The sequence below is a fragment of the Urocitellus parryii genome, chromosome 2, assembly GCF_045843805.1.
Source record: "Urocitellus parryii isolate mUroPar1 chromosome 2, mUroPar1.hap1, whole genome shotgun sequence".
NCBI lineage: Eukaryota > Metazoa > Chordata > Mammalia > Rodentia > Sciuridae > Urocitellus > Urocitellus parryii.
The window spans coordinates 1,169,170-1,175,169 of record NC_135532.1 but is presented as its reverse complement, the minus strand read 5'-3'; positions in this window follow the sequence as shown (position 1 = coordinate 1,175,169).

The following is a 6,000-nucleotide window of genomic DNA, read 5'->3' as shown; positions in this document are numbered from 1 at the left end:
CTGTTCCCCCCAGGCCCCTCCCCTGTTCTCCCCAGGCCCCTCTCCTGTTCTCCCCAGGCCCCTCCCCTGTTTCCCCAGGCCCCTCCCCTGTTCTCCCCAGGCCCCTCCCCTATTCTCCCCAGGCCCCTCTCCTGTTCTCCCCAGGCCCCTCCCCTGTTCCCCCAGGCCCCTCCCCTGTTCCCTCCAGGCCCCTCCCCTGTTCCCTCCAGGCCCCTCCCCTGTTCTCCACAGTCCACTCCCCTTTCTCCCCAGGCCCCTCCCCTGTTCTCCCCAGCCCCCTCCCCTGTTCCCCCAGGCCCCTCCCCTGTTCTCCACAGTCCACTCCCCTTTCTCCCCAGGCCCCTCTCTTGTTCTCCCCAGGCCCCTCCCCTGTTCTCCCCAGGCCCCTCTCCTGTTCCCCCCAGACCCCTCCCCTGTTCCCCCCTGGCCCCTCCCCTGTTCCCCCCAGGCCTCTCCCCTGTTCTCCCCAGCCCCCTCCCCTGTTCCCCCCAGACCCCTCCCCTGTTCTCCCAGGCCTCTCCCCTGTTCCCCCCAGACCCCTCCCCTGTTCTCCCCAGGCCCTCCCCTGTTCTCCCCAGACCCCTCCCCTGTTCCCCCCAGACCCCTCCCCTGTTCCCTCCAGGCCCCTCCCCTGTTCTCCACAGGCCCCTCCCCTGTTCCCCACAGGCCCCTCCCCTGTTCTCCCCAGCCCCCTCCCCTGTTCTCCACAGCCCCCTCCCCTGTTCTCCACAGTCCACTCCCCTTTCTCCCCAGGCCCCTCCCCTGTTCTCCCCAGACCCCTCTCTTGTTCTCCCCAGGCTCCTCCCTTCTCCCCAGGCCCCTCTCTTGTTCTCCCCAGGCCCCTCCCCTGTTCTCCCCAGGCTCCTCTCCTGTTCCCCCCAGACCCCTCCCCTGTTCCCCCCTGGCCCCTCACCTGTTCCCCCCAGGCCCCTCCCCTGTTCTCCCCAGCCCCCTCCCCTGTTCCCCCCAGACCCCTCCCCTGTTCCCCCCAGGCCTCTCCCCTGTTCCCCCCAGACCCCTCCCCTGTTCTCCCCAGGCCCCTCCCCTGTTCTCCCCAGGCCCCTCCCCTGTTCCCCCCAGACCCCTCCCCTGTTCCCTCCAGGCCCCTCCCCTGTTCTCAACAGGCCCCTCCCCTGTTCCCCACAGGCCCCTCCCCTGTTCTCCCCAGCCCCCTCCCCTGTTCTCCACAGCCCCCTCCCCTGTTCTCCACAGTCCACTCCCCTTTCTCCCCAGGCCCCTCCCCTGTTCTCCCCAGACCCCTCTCTTGTTCTCCCCAGGCTCCTCCCTTCTCCCCAGGCCCCTCTCTTGTTCTCCCCAGGCCCCTCCCCTGTTCTCCCCAGGCCCCTCTCCTGTTCCCCCCAGACCCCTCCCCTGTTCCCCCCGGGCCCCTCACCTGTTCCCCCCAGGCCCCTCCCCTGTTCTCCCCAGCCCCCTCCCCTGTTCCCCCCAGACCCCTCCCCTGTTCCCCCCAGGCCTCTCCCCTGTTCCCCCCAGACCCCTCCCCTGTTCTCCCCAGGCCCCTCCCCTGTTCTCCCCAGACCCCTCCCCTGTTCCCCCCAGACCCCTCCCCTGTTCCCTCCAGGCCCCTCCCCTGTTCTCCACAGGCCCCTCCCCTGTTCCCCACAGTCCACTCCCCTTTCTCCCCAGGCCCCTCCCCTGTTCTCCCCAGGCCCCTCCCCTGTTCTCCCCAGACACCTCCCCTGTTCTCCCCAGGCCCCTCCCCTGTTCCCCCAGGCCCCTCCCCTGTTCCGTCCAGGCCCCTCCCCTGTTCCCTCCAGGCCCCTCCCCTGTTCTCCACAGTCCACTCCCCTTTCTCCCCAGGCCCCTCCCATGTTCTCCCCAGCCCCCTCCCCTGTTCCCCCAGGCCCCTCCCCTGTTCTCCACAGTCCACTCCCCTTTGTCCCCAGGCCCCTCTCTTGTTCTCCCCAGGCCTCTCCCCTGTTCTCCCCAGGCCCCTCTCCTGTTCCCCCCAGACCCCTCCCCTGTTCCCCCCTGGCCCCTCCCCTGTTCCCCCAAGGCCTCTCCCCTGTTCTCCCCAGCCCCCTCCCCTGTTCCCCCCAGACCCCTCCCCTGTTCTCCCCAGGCCTCTCCCCTGTTCCCCCCAGACCCCTCCCCTGTTCTCCCCAGGCCCCTCCCCTGTTCTCCCCAGACCCCTCCCCTGTTCCCACCAGACCCCTCCCCTGTTCCCTCCAGGCCCCTCCCCTGTTCTCCACAGGCCCCTCCCCTGTTCCCCACAGGCCCCTCCCCTGTTCTCCCCAGCCCCCTCCCCTGTTCTCCACAGTCCACTCCCCTTTCTCCCCAGGCCCCTCCCCTGTTCTCCCCAGACCCCTCTCTTGTTCTCCCCAGGCTCCTCCCTTCTCCCCAGGCCCCTCTCTTGTTCTCCCCAGGCCCCTCCCCTGTTCTCCCCAGGCCCCTCTCCTGTTCCCCACAGACCCCTCCCCTGTTCCCCCGTGGCCCCTCACCTGTTCCCCCCAGGCCCCTCCCCTGTTCTCCCCAGCCCCCTCCCCTGTTCCCCCCAGACCCCTCCCCTGTTCTCCCCAGGCCTCTCCCCTGTTCCCCCCAGACCCCTCCCCTGTTCTCCCCAGGCCCCTCCCCTGTTCCCCCCAGGCCCCTCCCCTGTTCTCCACAGGCCCCTCCCCTGTTCTCCCCAGACCCCTCTCTTGTTCTCCCCAGGCCCCTCCCCTTTCTCCCCAGGCCCCTCCCCTGTTCCCCCCAGGCCCCTCCCCTGTTCTCCCCAGGCTCCTCCCTTCTCCCCAGGCCCCTCTCTTGTTCTTCACAGTCCCCTCCCCTGTTCTCCCCAGGCTCCTCCCCTGTTCTCCTCAGGCCCCTCCCCTGTTCTCCCCAGGCCCCTCTCCTGTTCTCCTCAGGCCCCTCCCCTGTTCTCCCCAGGCCCCTCCCCTGTTCTCCCCAGGCCCCTCCCCTGTTCTCCCCAGGCCCCTCCCCTGTTCCCCCCAGGCCCCTCCCCTGTTCTCCCCAGGCCCCTCCCCTGTTCTCCCCAGGCCCCTCCCCTTTCTCCACAGTCCACTCCCCTTTCTCCCCAGGCCCCTCCCCTGTTCTCCCCAGGCCCCTCCCCTGTTCTCCCCAGACCCCTCCCCTGTTCTCCCCAGGCCCCTCCCCTGTTCCCCCCAGGCCCCTCCCCTGTTCTCCACAGGCCCCTCCCCTGTTCTCCCCAGACCCCTCTCTTGTTCTCCCCAGGCCCCTCCCCTTTCTCCCCAGGCCCCTCCCCTGTTCCCCCCAGGCCCCTCCCCTGTTCTCCCCAGGCTCCTCCCTTCTCCCCAGGCCCCTCTCTTGTTCTTCACAGTCCCCTCCCCTGTTCTCCCCAGGCTCCTCCCCTGTTCTCCTCAGGCCCCTCCCCTGTTCTCCCCAGGCCCCTCTCCTGTTCTCCTCAGGCCCCTCCCCTGTTCTCCCCAGGCCCCTCCCCTGTTCTCCCCAGGCCCCTCCCCTGTTCCCCCCATGCCCCTCCCCTGTTCCCCCCAGGCCCCTCCCCTGTTCTCCCCAGGCCCCTCCCCTGTTCTCCCCAGGCCCCTCCCCTTTCTCCCCAGGCCCCTCCCCTGTTCCAACCAGGCCCCTCACCTGTTCTCCCCAGGCCCCTCCCCTGTTCTCCCCAGACCCCTCTCTTGTTCTCCCCAGGCCCCTCCCCTTTCTCCCCAGGCCCCTCCCCTGTTCCCCCCAGGCCCCTCCCCTGTTCTCCCCAGGCTCCTCCCTTCTCCCCAGGCCCCTCTCTTGTTCTTCACAGTCCCCTCCCCTGTTCTCCCCAGGCTCCTCCCCTGTTCTCCTCAGGCCCCTCCCCTGTTCTCCCCAGGCCCCTCCCCTGTTCTCCTCAGGCCCCTCCCCTGTTCTCCCTAGGCCCCTCCCCTGTTCTCCCCAGGCCCCTCCCCTGTTCCCCCCAGGCCCCTCCCCTGTTCTCCCCAGGCCCCTCCCCTGTTCTCCCCAGGCCCCTCCCCTTTCTCCCCAGGCCCCTCCCCTGTTCCCCCCAGGCCCCTCCGCTGTTCTCCCCAGGCTCCTCCCCTGTTCTCCTCAGGCCCCTCCCTGTTCTCCCCAGGCCCCTCCCCTGTTCTCCCCAGGCCCCTCTCCTGTTCTCCTCAGGCCCCTCCCCTGTTCTCCCCAGGCCCCTCCCCTGTTCTCCCCAGGCCCCTCCCCTTTCTCCCCAGGCCCCTCCCCTGTTCCCCCCAGGCCCCTCCCCTGTTCTCCCCAGGCTCCTCCCTTCTCCCCAGGCCCCTCTCTTGTTCTTCACAGTCCCCTCCCCTGTTCCCCCCAGGCCCCTCCCCTGTTCTCCCCAGGCTCCTCCCTTCTCCCCAGGCCCCTCTCTTGTTCTTCACAGTCCCCTCCCCTGTTCCCCCCAGGCCCCTCCCCTGTTCTCCCCAGGCTCCTCCCTTCTCCCCAGGCCCCTCTCTTGTTCTTCACAGTCCCCTCCCCTGTTCTCCTCAGGCCCCTCCCCTGTTCTCCCCAGGCCCCTCCCCTGTTCCCCCCAGGCCCCTCCCTTCTTCTCCCCAGGCTCCTCCCTCTTCTCCCCAGGCCCCTCCCCTATTCTCCCCAGGCCCCTCCCCTGTTCCCCCCAGGCCCCTCCCCTATTCTCCCCAGGCCCCTCCCTTCTTCTCCCCAGGCTCCTCCCTCTTCTCCCCAGGCCCCTCCCCTGTTCTCCCCAGGCCCCTCCCCTGTTCCCCCAGGCCCCTCCCCTTTTCTCCCCAGGCCCCTCCCCTGTTCTCCCCAGGCCCCTCCCCTGTTCCCCCAGGCCCCTCCCCTATTCTCCCCAGGCCCCTCCCCTGTTCCCCCCAGGCCCCTCCCCTGTTCTCCCCAGGCCCCTCCCCTGTTCTCCCCAGGCCCCTCCCCTATTCTCCCCAGGCCCCTCCCTTCTTCTCCCCAGGCCCCTCCCCTATTCTCCCCAGGCCCCTCCCCTGTTCCCCCCAGGCCCCTCCCCTGTTCCCCCCAGGCCCCTCCCCTATTCTCCCCAGGCCCCTCCCCTATTCTCCCCAGGCCCCTCCCCTGTTCTCCACAGGCCCCTCCCCTGTTCTCCCCAGGCCCCTCCCCTGTTCTCCTCAGGCCCCTCCCCTGTTCTCCCCAGGCCCCTCCCCTGTTCCCCCCAGGCCCCTCCCCTGTTCCCCCCAGGCCCCTCCCCTATTCTCCCCAGGCCCCTCCCCTGTTCTCCCCAGGCCCCTCCCCTGTTCTCCCCAGGCCCCTCCCTTCTTCTCCCCAGGCTCCTCCCTCTTCTCCCCAGGCCCCTCCCCTATTCTCCCCAGGCCCCTCCCCTGTTCTCCCCAGGCCCCTCCCCTGTTCTCCCCAGGCTCCTCCCTCTTCTCCCCAGGCCCCTCCCCTGTTCTCCCCAGGCCCCTCCCCTGTTCTCTCAGCTGGTCCCCTTTCTCTGTTCCCTGTCTCCACCCCCAGGAATCTTGCTGCCACCCTTAGCTCAGCCTGCACCTGTGGGTCTCAGGCTAGTGCCCGGGTGCAGTGGTGTCTTAGCTCAGGCTGGCACAACAGACACCACAGCCCAATTTATTTCTCACTGTCCTGGACTCAGGGCGCCCAAGACCAAGGTACCAGTCTTCATGGTGAGGCCCCTTCCTGGCTTAATGACCGTGGCGTCTCTCTGTGTCCTCATATAGCCAAGAGAGAACACACTCTGGGTTCCCTTCCTCTGCTTACAGGGACACTAATCCCACTGTCACGACCCCTCTATCCCTAATTACTTCCCAAAGGAGTGTGGATGTGGGGACCTTCAGCCACGGCAGGTGGCTGTGTTCTCTGGCAGGGATGCACTATGGCTCTCCCAGGGCTGTGTGGGGCGAGGAGCAGGCGCTAGCTTCCGCGGTCAATGTGGTTTTGAATGGAATGGCGGAAATAGCACTTGTGGAGGGCGAGCTGTGGGCTGGTTTTAGAAGCCCTGAAAGGAAACAAGGGGCTCAAGTCAGCCAACCTCCGCTCAAGGCCACTGGAAAGTCAGGAGGCTCCCAAGGACAGACTCTGCAGAACATCAGGCCCAGGGGCAGGGCAGAGAGCAGAGCG